Source organism: Gracilinanus agilis, chromosome 3 (genome assembly GCF_016433145.1).
Source record: "Gracilinanus agilis isolate LMUSP501 chromosome 3, AgileGrace, whole genome shotgun sequence".
NCBI lineage: Eukaryota > Metazoa > Chordata > Mammalia > Didelphimorphia > Didelphidae > Gracilinanus > Gracilinanus agilis.
The window spans coordinates 352,015,778-352,032,471 of record NC_058132.1 but is presented as its reverse complement, the minus strand read 5'-3'; the positions used below and the strand labels follow the sequence as shown (position 1 = coordinate 352,032,471).

The 16,694-nt window shown below is 35.3% G+C and overlaps 1 long non-coding RNA gene across 2 annotated transcripts in view; it reads right to left on the bottom strand.

Moving 5' to 3' along the window:
* The window catches only part of LOC123242381, a 501,284-nt gene extending 484,763 nt beyond the window's left edge, over positions 1 to 16,521 (bottom strand). Inside the window, exon 1 of one of the 2 annotated variants that reach the window (XR_006505817.1) lies at positions 16,300 to 16,521. This is a non-coding gene — a long non-coding RNA (uncharacterized LOC123242381). The remainder of the gene's footprint in view (positions 1 to 16,299) is intronic. The other variant, XR_006505816.1, reaches the window with a different exon arrangement.
* Positions 16,522 to 16,694: the final 173 nt, after the last annotated feature.

The window sequence follows — 16,694 nt, the reverse complement described above, 5'->3', positions numbered from 1 at the left end:
TCCTCAAAGAACCATAAAAATAGTGCTATTATTGGAGTTAGAATTTCTGAGTTCAAATCCTAGACAAGAAGTCTATCCTCGTCTCTTCATCAAGGTCCCCCTTTAGACTCAAAATGTGCAAGTCTATGTTGCTACCAAATAAAAGATAACATTCACTTAAAAAGAAGAGCTCTTTATTGACTCCTGACCATCAGTGTGCTAATCTTAAAAAGTTTAACAATCTGCTTCCAAGGTACAAATTAGAAAATTGATAAAGAACTAGAAAATTGTCTTTCTTTGGGAAGCAGAGACAATGCTAATGATTATTGAAGATATAACCTTGAAAGGTAATGTTTACCAAATAAACTTCCTTGTTGTCTTGTTTGTGAGTAGACAGTCTGTACACAGCTGGCTTGAGTTCTTATTCAATTACTGATCTCATGATGTGTTTGTTTTTTTAAACCTATACCTTCTGACTTGGAATTAATATTAGGTATTGATACCAATGCAGAAGAGCAGTAAGGGCAAGACAGTGGGGATTAATTGACTTGCCCAGAGTCCCACAACTAGGAAGTGTCTGAGGCCAGATTTGAAGAAAAGGCCTCCTGTCTCTAGATGTGACTTTCAATTCATTGAGCCAACTAGTTGACTCCCTCGTGTTATTAGTTAAAAAGTCTTTCTTATAGTAAAGTCTCTGCCATCAATGTTCTAGGGGGTGCTATAATAATAAATTTAGTGTCTTAATGGCCCTTCAAGATGTAAAACAAAATTATTTTTTACCTATGCCTTTCTTAGGAGGTAAAGTAGAAAACAAGCTATATTTGGACTCTGAGGATCTGCATTCATTCAGATAGACATGATATCATCACACCTGTAATCCTTGCTACCAAGTGAGGGTGAGGCTGGTAAACCACATTAGTTAAGACCTGCAGTAGGTTAAGCTATTTGAATGTCCACACTAAATCTGGCACCAATATGGTAGGTAGAAAAGCAGGAAGAGTGGGCACTAGATTGCCCAAGGAAGAGCAAACCTGGCCAAGTTAGAAACAGAACAGGTGAAAGTTTCCACGTAGGGGGCAGCTGGGTAGCTCAGTGGATTGAGAGCTAAGCCTAGAGACGGGAGGTCCTAGGTTCAAATCCGGCCTCAGACACTTCCCAGCTGTGTGACCCTGGGCAAGTTACTTGACCCCCATTGCCCACCCTTACCACTCTTCCACCAAGGAACCAATACACAGAAGTTAAGGGTTAAAAAAAAATGAAAGTTTCCATGCAGATCAGTGAGAATGGGCCAGTGATTGGCTGCTGAACTTCCAGTCTGGAAGACCTAGGGAGATAGTCACAAAAATTAAAAAAAAAAAATTATAGCCTTACCATTTCTTACCTCTGTGCCCCTGGGCTCTTTCTGAGCCTCAATTCCTTTAGATATATAATACACATACTTCCTACCATACAGGACTGTTTTCTGGACCAAACAATACAATTAAAGGCTTCATAACTTTATAAATGTCCTGGAAATAATTGTGTAGTAGAAACAAGACTGTATTTGGAGTAGGAATCCTGAAATAGATTCCAAATTCCGATATCTGGTGTATAAGGGTCCTTTGGCAAATCAATTAACCCTTGTGGACCTCAGCTTTCTTTCTCTACAATAAATATATTTATACTCACTCTCTTTCTTAGAGACAACATGGCATAACAAAGAGTTGGCCTTGTAATCAAGAAGACTTGTGTTCAAGCACTGTTACTGACACATAATGGCTCCTGTGACTTTGAACAAGTTCTCAAACTTCCTAGAGCCCTAAACAACTCTCTAAAACCAAACTGTAGAACAACTGCATTTGGAGAAGCAGTTTCCTTATATGAAGTTGCTGGAACCAATGAAATCACTGGTTTGTAACCAAAAACAAACAAACAAAAAAACACTACAAAAACATGAGCTTTTACAATTATTTTAGCACTAAAGTCCTCACCATTCATTAAGAATCAAATGATTTTGAAAATGATCTGGTACTTTTGTTTTTAATCTTTATTTTGTCTTTAAACCTTAGGCTGTGCAGGCAGTTAGGTGGTACAATGGCTAGAGCACTAGCCCTGGAGTCAGGAGGACCCGAGTTCAAATGTGACCCCAGACATTTATTAGCTATATGTCTCTGGGCAAATCACTTAATCCTACTTGCTTAAAGTTTCTTTGGCTATAAAATGAGCTAGAGAAAGAAATAGCAAACCACTCCAAAATCTTCGCCAAGAAAACTTCAAATGGGATCGTGAAGAGTCAGACATCACTGAAATGAATGAACAACAGTAACACTAACCTTAAGAGCAAATTTGAAGGCTTTAAAAAGGTGGCATTGAGTTATAAGTGTTTTAATAAAATGTTGTAAATTCCCAAATATTTGGGAATATATTGGAATAATGACTGTCTAAATTTCAGGTCCCAGAAGCTATTTTCATGAAGGCTTGTGCTTTATAGTCTCCAACTGACCTCTTACTAAAGCATTAAATGGGCTTTGTGTTCTGATGTTATTTTGCTATTGTTTAATATCTGATGTTATTGTTTAATGTCAACCATAGGATGTTAGAACTGGAAAAGACCTTCCTGTTAATCCAGCCTTTTCAATTTAGAAAGAAATTTACAAGAAACATGAAGCCCAGAAATAACATAAAGAATAAAAACACGAGGGCTAATTATTGGCAGAGTTTTCTTTTAGTTTATTTTTTAATGACAAATGAATCAACAAGTATCACTATGTGCTTGGTACTAGGGGAAGAATGATGCAATACTTACCCTCAAGGAACCTGCATTCCAGAAAGAGAGAGGACACATACACAAATAATATGTTAAATAAATAAATGCAAAATATATACAAGGTAAAATTTAAGGATGGGAAGGGCACAAGCATCTGAGAAGGCTGAGGAAAAGCTCTTTGGTGGTGCTTAAGGAGAGTTCTGAATATATATATATATATATATATATATTCAAACAGACCTCATGTGTATATATAAATATAATATAAAAATATACACACATAAAATAAAATTATAGATATATATTTTAGATAACACTGAATTACTATATTCTGAGGACCTAGAAAACTATAAATCTGAAATCACAGAACATTAAAACAGAGAGGGGGCTTAGAAATTATCCACTCCAACTATCATTTTAGACTTGATAAAATCGAGAAGTGTCCAGAGATTTACCCATAGTAAGACTACCAGTTAGTGACTGAGCCAGGACTAGAATGAACTCAGGTGTCCTAAATAGCAAACCACTGATCATTCCTCTATTCTTCACACCATTCTTCAAGGCTAAATGATTCAGTGTGATAGGAGAAATTTAGAGAAAGCTGGTTTCAGAAATTACTTCCAATAAGGGAAGAAAAAGATTATTAAAAACTGATATTTAAAAAAGAGAAAAGGAGACCATTCTATAAGAAGAAGTAATGTGTTGGTAAAAAGATCATCAAATCTGAAATAAGATGGAAATTTGAGTCATAACTGTTCCATTTACTTACTAAGTGACCTTAGTTACGTCATTTCTCCTCTGAGCGTTTAATCTTTTCTTCTATAAATCCCTTATTCTAGGAATAATGGAATTTCACAAGAGTATTATAGAATTCAAATACAACCATGGATGAGAAAGAGCTTGGTGCCAGTATTATTCTTACTATTGCTGCTGTTCTTATTATAATCCATCTGTATCAATAGCCATTGGAGGCATACACCAAACTGCCCCTGGCAAGTGGACAAACAGTCCCACACAACCCATATGCTCTCCACAAGCTGTGGTTTGGGCTTTGACCATAAATCCATAGAGGGACTGAATCCAATTCAGGGAACTTTATGATAAATTCTGCAGCCAAGACAGGTGTTTATAGAATAGGAAGAAGTTTATCAACCTGATGTGTAAGGGGACTGGTGCAAGTTCTAGCAGGTTCTATTACTAAGCTGGAAACACTTCAAATATAGCCTTGAGACAGACTATGGATCTACCCTAGCTGTGCACAAAAAGGCTAAACACTAGAAATTAGGCATTAGGTAATAAAAAATTTTGTGCTACAGCAACTCATGAAGACCACCTACTAAGGCTATATGGAGAGGCAGCAGTCAACCTCAGTGTAGGCAGTAATGACAATGATTAAATCACTAATCTTTTCAAATATTCAAATAAGACTCTATCCTGTAGCCTAAGCCTTTTTTCCTCCCTAGGAAGACAAAGTATTAAACCTGTTTTTAGTCATCCAAATTTTACTGAGCATAAATTGTTTCCGTGATTTTCTGAAAACAGGTTTTTTAAAGGAGTAGAAAGCAGAAAAGTCAAGTGGACTTGAGTAGAGAATGACACTATTTATGGGGATGATAGCTTATAAAAGGAAATTTTGATCTTGTGCCTTAATTGGATACTTCCATAGATCTATGTCTTCATAAGCAAGGTATTCCCACTCCCATCACTGCAGATGCTAATGCATCTATACCACATCCGGTTCCATTCTCATCCACTTTTGTTTTTGTTGTAGTTGTAGTTTTTCTATAAATCCTCTAGAAGTGCTCCAAGCAATACTCTGGAAATTTTCCTTTGGTTCTTTGAATATTTTATGTGTACCCTTGTGGTAATACTCAGGGCATTCATGTGTTCCCTAGATGACAAGGTCACACCTTTTTCATTTATTCATTGTCCTGGATTTGGCCATTTATGACACTTTTTTTTACTATTGATAACATGCTACAGACTGTCATGTCTTTTTCTGCTGGCCTATAGGATACCTAAAATTTTGTTTCTTCTAAAATCATGATGTTCTAAGATTTTAAAATATGATATAATTTTTCAGTTAGTCAATATACATTTATTAAGCACTTAATATGTTTCAGGAACTGTGCTAGGTTCTAGGGATACAAGAAGAGGTGAAAAATAGCCCCTGTCCTCAAGAAGCTTAAAAATCTAAAAAATAGTCTTTAAAGCAAAAGGCTTATGTGGTAGTTATTACATTGAGATCATCGAAAAACTTTGTGCTCTTGCTAAATGCTATCCAGTCCAGTCTTATGTCTTTCTCTTCAGTTCTGGGCTTAAATGTAGCAACTGTCCAAAAGGTACATGTGTTACGTGTTTGTATATATGTGTGTGTGTGTGCAGGGGCATATCCTATGCCTACTTCATAATTTTGCCCTAAGGTCAACCTTGCTAAGGATGACTATGTAGCTGGGACACTTTTCTGTCCCACTTAACTTGAAAGAGCAAGTGAACCCTACTGTGTGTGGCACAGGAAGTGGGTACCTAGTATGTAGTGGTTGAAGATATGACCAAAGATAGGATAAAGAAAAAAGAAATAGAAGGAGTAGTTTATATTCTACATCAATCTTTCCCCTTCTTCAACCCTAGCCTGATACACTTAAGGAAGGAAATGGTAGGAGTAATGACAGTAACTTCTCAAGCTTGTTCCAAGCTGTAAGTACCCCGTCTCTATTTAGCTATGTAATCACCTTAAATAGTATTCCTATCATTCTATACTCAAAACATATACTAACTGGCATTGAGAAATAGTGATCTTCTCATGCTACCTTTTCAACAGAAAACATGGTTTCTATACCTATTACAATATTTTTTAACATAACCATAGTGAAGCTAGAGATTGGAAATCACTGAGTAAAAAAATCTATCATTATCATTATCTATATGAGCAGAATAAGATATAAATTTTGCCAAATTTCTACAAATTTGCTTTTTTAAAAGAATATGGACCAAGCACAGCTTCCTCTAGTGACAACTAGGGCACAAGGTGGCACTGTCGTGCCAAGACATCTCAGGTATAAAATTTTGGTTTTTATGAAAGCATATGCCCAAATGATACAATAAAGATCATAATTTTATGACTTTGACCATCTGATTTTTCAAAATTTTTAGCAACCTGAGAACAAGATAAATCTTTGGGCATATTCTAAAAATGCTATTATGCCTAGTTAGAAGAGTGCATATTTTTAATGTTTTTACCTCCTTCCAAAATCACTTCTCTCTACACATGGCAAAAATATTCTTTGATAGTATAACATAGAGTAACAGCATGGTATAGCAAAATGAGCCTAGTGTTTTAAGTGAGGAAACCTGAGTTCTAGTCCCTGCCCTACCACAGAATATTGTAGTTTGAGTCTTGGATGTGGAGTCAGAAGGCCTAGATCTTTACACTGCTATCATCTATGTGACACTGGACAGTTAACTTTCTGAGCTTTGGTTTTATGTAAAGGGGTTAGAAAAATGAGATCCAAGGTTCTTCCTGTTCTTTGATTATGATTCACTATAAAGAAAATGGCCAATATAACAAGTGGTTTACTCTAGGCAAGGTATCTGAGAAATGGACTTCCTCTCCACCAAGTGGCTATCAAGACTTTTATGCATTCTTGAAAGATTTTACTTCAGCTTTAGACCTCATATCAACCCAAGGGAGTCAAATTTTAAATACACACAATCACATACACATATGTGAATATAATATACATATGGGCATATATGTTTATATGTATGTATTTATTTATTTATTTGCTGCCTGAGTTAATTAAATAGTCTAATAATATACAGTTAAAAAGTCAATCCATAGCTAAAGAGGCAATGTGTGCAGTGGAATGGACCTGAACTTTGAAACTTGCATTATAAAGCCCTCGATTCTCTTCCTGTATCTATCATTAAATACCTGCATGATCTTGCACAAGTGATCCTATTTCTCTCAGCTTCAGTCATCTCACTAAAAAAAGTAGGAGACTGAGAAAAAATGGATTGCATATTTTAATAAAAGTATTAACAAAAATTGTATTGACATGTAATCTAGAAAAAATATTTTAAAAATAAATTAAATTATTTTTAAAAATAAAATTGGAGGATTGGAATAAATGTTTTCTAAGATCTTTTCCTGTTCCCCAAATCTCTAAGACTTCTGTGTTAAATTGTTGATGTATATTTTGAATAAAGAAACACATTTAAACCCTTTGACCCACATATATAAATACTAAGTCTATACCCCAAAAAGATCAAAGAAATAGGAAAAAGATCCTTAAATAGAAAAATATGTATAGCAAATCTTTTTGTTGTAGCAAAGAAATGCAAACTGAGGTGATACCTTCCAATTCCAGAAAGAGTGAACAAATTTTAAAGCATATGTAAATATAAGGAAATATTATTATACCAAACGAAATAACAAAAGGGAAAACTTCAGAGAAACCTGAGAAGACTTATATAAAATGACGCAGACGGCATTATACTTTGAAAACTGATCAATTATGATTGGACTCCAGAGAAGAATAAAAACTTGCTCCTTTCAAACAAGTGATGAATTTATGGTAGAAAATGAGATACAGTCAATTTGAGAATTTGTTATACTTAGCTACGCATATGTTACAAAAGATTTATTTCTGTTTTCAACTGGAGTAAGGGAAGGTAGGAGGAGAAAAGGAGCTAATAAAAGGATTATCCCCCACCCCTAAAAAGGAAAAGATGACTGAAAAGCTGAAAAAAATGCACAGAAGAGAAGGAAGACCAAGAGGAAACATAGGCAAAAAAGACAGCTTTGACATTTGTGTGTTCAATTTATTATATACTCTGTAAAGAAAAGTAAACAGTATACTAGAGATTTTCAATTTCGTGGACGATATCTTTTTCTGTTCTATTGTGTACAGGGAAATGTTCATGCTGTTTTGTGTTCATACTTTAAAAAAATAAAAGTTCAAGTGCATTTGGTCCTGGCTCTGTTTCCAGCTAGTTAAGTAACTAAGATTCTTTTCAGGTCTAAAGTCATATGATCCTCTAATTCCAACATGCTGAAACCTTGAAAACTCAATGTATCACAATATCTACTTGGGCCAAAAAATAACAGTGACATTTATGGAAAAGTAGAGGTCATATTTATCACTTTAAAGTTTATTATCTCTACCTGGACTTCCCTACATAAGTTTGTGGCAGCTCAATCAAGATTGAGACTGAATGCCATTAGGTAGCTATAGAATCTTGGGTTACCTTTCTATCCCTCAGTTTCTCAATCTGTAAAAAGAGAACTCTGGAAAAAATGAATATAAAGTCTCTTTTGACTCCTAATATTTCAATGACTAACTTGGTGTTTATCTTTAGTAGAATCAGGATACTTTAATAGAATCAGAAGTCTTTGCAATTGGAAAATACATCAGAGACCATCCGGTCCAACCTTGAACTTTCACAAATGAATAATCAGAAAGATTAAGTAGTTGGCTCAAGATTACACAGCTAGCTAGTGAGTGACAGAATCAAAACTAAAACCAAGGTCTCCTGGCTCCAAACCAGAGTTGATTCTATATAATACTGCTTTTTGTGGCATAATAAGAATCATAGGTTTTTAGAACTGGGAAAACCTATATAAGTTATCTAGTCTCACTGGAGGCTGAGAGAATTAAAATGACTTACCCAAACACAGATCCAGAATTTGAATCCAGATCCTCTAATTTGAAATCCAATGTTCTTGCCACTATACCACAGCTACTTCATAGTACTTCCTAAAATTTTTATTAATACATTTAAGGATATGCTGATATCAAAAATGGTAACATACATGTTATCCAGAATACTTTTCAAATGTACCATCTTTGAAAAAAAGAATAGCTAAGTATAATGGGTTGGACATGTATCTGATTTCAAGAAATTATCATATAAGTACATAAAAATATATATAAAAGAAAACATTTAAACCCACCTAAGCTAACTTGAGAATTAATTTGTTTTTCTTGGTATGCACACAAAAAAGTCTGTTTATTGTTTAAAAAAACTCTACCATATATTTATCCATTCAACCTCATTTGTCCATTTTAATTTAACTTACAGTTAGTTCTTTTCATCATGCACCAGCATCATTATGTTTAAGTCAAACCAACACTGAAAAATGGGATTTGCCTACTACTTACTAAAACTATGAAAACAGGTGTATGAATTCATGCTCAAAATCTAAGTGAAAATAAACCAAAAGACAGATGGTCTGAAGCAAAACTAACAGTGGTCAAAAAAGTATTTACAACCCTTTGCCTTTTCTATCTCTTTATTTTGGATATGTAATTGGAATCTCTCTCCAAATTTTACCTTGGACACATGTTTTCACTCTTACGCTACTGGAAGAGGAATAGAGAGGCTGGGAAGAGGGAAACAGGGGCATTATTCCAGTTCTTTTTACCAAGAGTTTTATATTCCATTTCCTTTTTAGTTAGTAAAAACTGTTTCAGATGCTTGCCATTGCCACTTTTCAGTGTCCTATTTACCTTCTTTCTTCTTTTTACTCCTGTTCTCACTTCTGGGAGGAAGATGAGAAATCAGGACTGCTTTAGGGGTAAGGAAGAGAAAGAAATGTGCTGGACTTCAGTTTACTCCTGTTCTGTTTTTGTTTGTTCATTTGTTTGTTTGATGAATCGGGGCTGAGGTCCAGGATTATTGGGTTACATGGTTTGAGGTGGAAAGCATCAGACAGAAGGTTGCTATGGAGCCACAAGGGACACCAGGGGGCAGCAATAACCTAGCTAATAAGTGAGGGAAACTTGCCGCCATAGGCTATGGAATGCCAGGGGCGATGGGGAGCAGTCAGAAAATCACAGAAGCTCAAGTAATGGGAAAGCTAGTCAGGGAAGGGCACAAGGATGGTGAACAAAGTGAAAGAAGAGAGTAGCTAGGAGGAAGGTAGGAGTGGAGAAGTTGGGTCAACAAAGCTGAATAAGAGAGACCACAATCATTACAATACGGTGCCAAACGGAAAAAAAAAAAAAAAAAAAAAAAAAACAGGAAAAAGGAAACAGGCCACCAAATATCAAATATTCCCTGAAAGCCTTCAACCCTATCATAGTATGGGTGCCATAGTATGCCTCTCAGTATGTTAAAGGGTTTTATCCCAAGGACTTAGGATTTAATAATTCCTATCTTAAAACCAGGTAAGAAAACCACAAGACTAAGAGGAATCTATAAATATGTTCAAGTTCAAGAGACTAAATATAATTTTAGTGGATGGAATGCTGGCATTGGAATTAGGAGAAACCCACTTCCAAAATTTACTAGTTCTACTATGTTAGCAATAATATCCTAACCATGCCACCATGCAAGTTAGGCCAGGTTTTCCTTAAAAGGAATTGAAATCATCCTTGGGACTTGGTTGGCTTAAGACAACTTAAGTTGAACTAAAAGTTCAGCCTATTAACTTGAGTACAAAGCATCCATGAAGAATTCCAGACTTTCTCTGATGCTTGACTGGGCAACTTGGGCAGCTGAATCACCTTGGATTCAATGCCTATCTCTGGCCAAGCCTAAATAAATCTTCTATTAAGTGATCAATGGTCTAGGTCTCTAATTTTGCTTCAACATTGAACCTAAACAACCTGGGGCCTACTCAGCCCCCTAAGTTTATCAATGACTATAGTATTATTTACCTCGCAGTTATTAGGAGAATCAAATGAAATCAGTTACACAGTTTTAAATTGCAAATCTTTATTAAAGGGCTTTTATAAATATTACTACTACTACTACTACTACTACTACTACTACTACTACTACTACTACTACTACTACTACTACTACTACTACTACTACTACTACTACAGAAGACAGTAAAATTGTAAAGTCAAAAAAGGAAAAACCACCATTATCCTTATTGGCCTGGGTCACATATGAACAATGGGACAGAAGGGATGGTTTTTTTTTTCTGTTTAATTGTCTCATTATTTACATAAGGAATGTTTATTATAAACCATGACTATAAATTTATTAGACATATGAACATATATGCATTATTTAAATTAAGTAACATTTTCTTGCTAAGTTAAATTTAGGATATGAACAACCTAATAATTTCCCTTTTGTTTTCTAACAGTTACATTTTAAGTGCTGGGAAGAGGGCTAAACAATAAAAGCTATTTGCCAGCCATGAACAGTATTTAATTATGACAATGAAAAAGAAAATAAAATATTTATGGAAGAAAAGGTAAATTGCAAGCAACTAAGTATCCTGATTTATATAGTGAAAAACCAAATCATTTTGAAACTTTATAATTAATGAAAATATTCCAAATTTCAAAAATAAATACCTCCACTAAATTCAATGCAACAAGAATCTATTAATTTGTAAGGTATGGTGTAAGGTCCCAGAGATATGAAGACAAAAATGAAATAGCCCTTGGTCATTTTAATAGAACATTTAATTTTTTTATGAGAGCAAGAAAAACTCAATCATATCTCATAATATTCAAAATCATTGCTTTTCTATTCCTTGCTTTTCTATTCCTTTATTAACAGCTTACTGGGTATCCTTCAAATTTTTAAGAGCCTCCTCTCTACTCTGCCTTTACTACACATTAGTTTTAATCTAATTAAACATAAAATCCTACAATGCATGGAAAGGTTTCTGAAAAATTCTTAAAATCAAAAGTTTGGTAAGTTTTACATGAGCACAGAAGATCCCACAATACGTATGTTGGAATAAATTTTCTATCAAAAAAGAACAAGCTACAGATGTCATCCTCTAAAAAATTCTCACAGGTTCTGAAATTAATAACACAAATACATCAGAAGGTTTTAGTTTGTACTAATAACCTATGCCAGTTCTTACTCTTACACTGGGATAGAAGTATTGTATTCATCAACTGAACTGTAAACATCCTTGACCTGGAATTCCAGCTTAGCCTCAATGTCAGAAGATTTGGAAAATGCAAGCACTAACTGATAACTTTGGAGTGAATTGTAGAGGCTCCAACGGATTTGGCCCTGAAGTTGAGATTTCTAGAACAAAGTAAAAAATATTTTCTTCCCATTTAAGTGCTAAAATAGGACATCACATAGTCAGTGTTATGGAAGTCCATCAGGCCTGTTCTAATATAATTGGCAGCAATAGCCACTATTTGAATGGCATATGTCATCCTTTCTTACCTATTCCAACAGTCTGCTTCTGTTAACAGCAGGCGAGACTACAAATAAACTTTTCATCTAGTCTACAAAGGTTCACAACCATATTGGAATAAAGTAGGGGTACTAATCCATTTGGGGACATGTAGGCCCCAGATGGAAAGCACACCTTCCTCTAGATGCTGAATTTTCATCTACTGAATAAATATTTTTGGAGCCCTGAAAATTACTGCACACATAGTCATGGTTCTATATAAAAATATTTACTGCCACTGTTAATCAATGCCTTAGGCATTATTGAATGTAAGAGTTTTGTAAAGCCTGAAATTCAGGCAGGTCTTAAAATTCCTAGGACCTATATATTACCTAAGAGGTTTCTAGCCTAGTATCGAAAGGATCTTGGATTATATGGTTTACCTAGGTTTGAGATATAATCCCTAAGAATTCTCCAGAATGCCAAGAATGATTTAGGTAATGACAAGAATCATGAAAGAAAGTGGGCTTATGGACAAAATACAAAATTCAGACATTCTAGAGAGGCAGGAATCCTGAACATTGCCTAAAGGTTTTTGGCACTGTATCAAACTGGACCCAATGAATGCTATATATACAAGCATTAAAAGTAATCCCTAGGATTTCTATAGAATGCCCCAAATGGCTATAACAACGTGAACAATTATTTAAAAAGTATTTGATATTGTATTACATGCCTAACTTCTAGTTCAAGATAAACAGCTTTTGCATGTAAACACATGCCCCATTGCTCCTTCTAATTGCTGTGGCATGGGAAGGCCTGTTCCTATATAAATAATGCTTAATTTCTACAATTTTTCCTATACTTTTGATATTAGAAAAGGGGTTGCTATAATTTATATGCATATAAGGAACATATAATTTAGATTTTCTTTTCAAAGTTATCCTTCTAAATAAGGCAGTGGCTTGTATCTTTTTAAGAAATAGGATAGGCATATGCAGAAATCCTGCAAGGAATATTTTCCACTGAAAATCAATATAATAATCAGAAAAATACTTTCCTAAAGGTGCCCTCTAAGACTTACCTATTTTAAACCACTTTTACCATTTCTGTTGCAAGTAGCTAACTCTAGGGATGAAGAAGACAGGGACCAAGAACATTCAAAGAATGTCAACACGAGTCCTTCCTTTGCCAGAAAGGATCACTAGCAAAAGGCACCAGCCAGAAGAGACTTCCAAGCACCTTGCCAGCCCTGGGGCAATACATTTGTTCAGGGCCTGAACTTGGCTTCCTGTGTAGTAGCACAATGGGGCAGCACTCAGGCTTGAGCAAGTTCATGAACATATCTATTGATAATTTCTATATTTATAGAAAACCAGAACATGTGTAGATAATCACACAATTGGATATTTATGAAGTGCCAGATTTTTATGAATACGGGAATTTGTTAATTAGCACAAGAACTAATCATTAAAATTCAAAAATAGATAAATAAACAGGAATGCCATTTATTTGTTAACATTTCAAAAAAAAGTATGCAGCTGTTATCCTTTTGATGAATGTGGGCCTATGGAGCAAAATGTAGAGGGGAAAATATCAGTAATATTTAAAACACTAATGAATTCAATCTAGGAAATTCTTTATCAAATATAAACACAGTGAATCTCATCCTTCAGAGAAAAAAAAACATACCTAAAAGGGTTTAGAATGTTATTTCCTTGGCATCTAAGTTATAATTTCTGATATTCCATGTTTTGGTTTTTTTTTAAAGAGCCAAGGTTGATTTCCATCACATAGGAGTTAAAAAAGCATACACATCATTCACTACAAAATTGTTTTAGCTACAGGGCATGGCAAAACATGAAATAACTGCTTTAGAGCATTTCCTCATGTGGGTGTGTTAGATAACAGTCTGCTCCAAAACTAAAATAAAACACACTGTGACCTGACCAAGATCTAGATCTTTTAGGATCCAAACAGGCAAATTTCAAGTGCCGATAGAAAGAGCCCACTATAACCAGCCAGTCTAGTTAATGAATTGTTCTGATTTTCTCCAGCCCTCCTGGCTAAATCTTTCAGTATTCCCAATCCTATTCAGCAGAGTTCACTGGTCTTAAGTTTTGCCCCGTCTCCACTGTATTAGATTGTGACAACACGCAGCAGGAAAGGCCAAGGTTTGGTTTTGTTTCTGTTAGAAAATTTTTTCAGATTGTAAGAAATTGTAAGTTTCTAATACTAGGTAGGATGATAAAAAAAAATCTCAGAACCTAAAAAGTTAACTCTACCTCAAAATAAAGTTGCAATTTTTACTTTCTTATGTTCCATTCATATAGAAAAAAATTGCCAATTCCCTCTCCTAGCTACATATATTACATAAATATAATTAGCATGATGTTAAAGTTCTATTTAAAGCAAATGGAATTGATCTGTGTTTTCTTTTATGTGTATATAACATGCAAACATATTTTCGTGGGTATGTAGAGGATAAGGTATGACCAAAAGACGTGCAAAGATTCCTTTAAAACAAAAGTCATTTCTGAATGTTCCTTATTTTGAGAATAAATAAAATGAAAGGTGCACATGCATTTTTGACATATTAGTTTTAATCAAATTTGGGGGTTATGTGTTAGAGCAGGCAGGAGTGAGGTTTGAGAAGCCATACAGCCTCTCCTGCAATAATATAACACTTTCAGAAGACACCAGAGTTCTCCCTTCAACCTGAGTAAAAACTGACAGGGCAGGCCTGAACTGAGCGTGCTCAGTACTCCTGTTGTCTGATGGATGTTTTACTGCTTTGGTCCAAACTGTCTTGACTTGACAATCTAAGAGACAGTTCTTGTGAGATGAGCAGGTTAAAAGTCCCAGTGAAAAGGGGGGGAAGAAAAAAAGAAAAAAAGAAAGAGGCCTTGGGAAGCAAGAGTTCACTGGCATTCTAGAATAATGGGTTTTTAATAAACATTTCACTAGAGTTGAATCTGGAGAATGTGTTGGGGAATCTGTTCTCAAGTCCCAGGTGGATTGAGAATATTGCTTTATGGACTTCTTTGTGTTGTCAGAGAGGCCTAATGGAATTAAAAAAAAAAGTATGCCACTTGCTATTAAATAAATAATTTACTATGAAAAAGGTGATTGTTACTGCTGATGATCTCTGAAGATCGGCATCCATTTCCTATAAATTGCTCATGGATACTCCAAGAACATTTATGGATCACACTATATGACAATTTTTACTACCAGAGTAGCAGTTTTACTCTCTAACAAACCAGGCTTAAACTCAGCCAAAAGATCCATTTCAAATGGATCTATTTAACTACTCAGAATTGAGAAGAAAACTGCTCTCGGAAAACTCTTCAACAATGTCAGTCAGCTGTGAAATGCAACTCTCACCACAAAAAAAAAAAAAAAAAAGAAAGAAAGAAAGAAAAGAAAAGAAAAAAGAGGAGGGGGGAAGGGGGAAAAGCACCTGAAAACTCTGTTTGAAATAACAAATTATGGAACCCCAAAACGTTAAATGAATACTTACAGTTGTTGCCCAAGATGGCTTGAAACATTTCATTGCTTCAAGGCTGTAAAAAAAGCCAGCCATTCCCCTATTCCCCCCACCCCAAGCATAAATAAACAGTTAGTTATACACTAAAAGGAAGACTGTCCTAGAGAGAAACTGCCTGGTAGAAAGTTCGCATTCTTACTGACCACAGTGATGTCCCTATAAATGTAAAAGTCCATCTGTAAAATAAAAGTTAGGCAACATGATCTGGTTCCTTTCAAAATAAATGCAGCCCTCCAATGTAAAAAAATACCTAAATAAAAAAGCACAAGGGAGACTGTAGGATGAGAGCAGTTATTACTTTCTCTCTACCCCACCCTCAGCCTCTACCCCCTTACCTTACTTACTATCCATGTTCCCAAATGTTATTATGAACAGAAAAGGCTCAACCTGTTTTCATGTTTTTAATGTAAATATGGACTTTAAACTTAGATGTAAAACAAAGAATGACCACACTGGCATTACAGTTAAAACACTGGCAAATTACTAACAAAACCCAGTGAGCAATAAGTAAGAACAAGATAGATAGACGGACAGATGGAATTGCATAAACAGACAAGAAAAGCAAAGAGACTAGCCAACATACGGAGGGGGTTGTTTTAAAAGAGTGAAAGAGACTGATTTTCTTGCTACTATAGTGAGAAAAACAAAAAGGGTTGTTTCTAATTATTGTTAAAGTAATTAAACTGAATCACAAGGGCACACCCTTAAATAAGTAATGGGGAGGGGGGGTAGAGATCATTAGTAAAGAGCAGGCCTCCTATAGATGTTCCCAATTTTAAGCCAGTAATGGGTCTCACAAACTTAACAGCTAAAAATTAAAAATCAAGACAGAAAGAATCAAAGAAATGGGGATTGGGAATAAAAGATTGGGGGTGGAGGCAGCAGGATGTTTTTTTTTAAAAAAGTTGACTGGCCTACCTTGTTCCTCAGCACTGAGTTTCTCTTCTCATAATCGGTGTCTCCCTGGAAGTACAGTGTGAGTGGTAATGACTGCCTGCCTCCCTAATGAGTCCATTTTCCTGCTCTTGATGTTGTGTATATACACACACTGCAACCTACCTTACAAACCACAGAGACGGGAAGGGAGAGAGAGAGCAAGAGAGGGAGGGGGAAGAGGGAGGGAGACACAGAGACAGAGCAAGCGAGTGAGAGGAGAGACACAGAGAAAAACAGAAAGAGAGAGAGAGAGAGAGAGAGAGAGAGAGAGAGAGAGAGAGAGAGAGAGAGAGAGAGAGAGAGAGAGAGAGAGAGAGAGAGAGAGAGAAACAGAAAGGCAGACAAAGCCCTCCTACCAGACAGCAGACAGTCCTCCT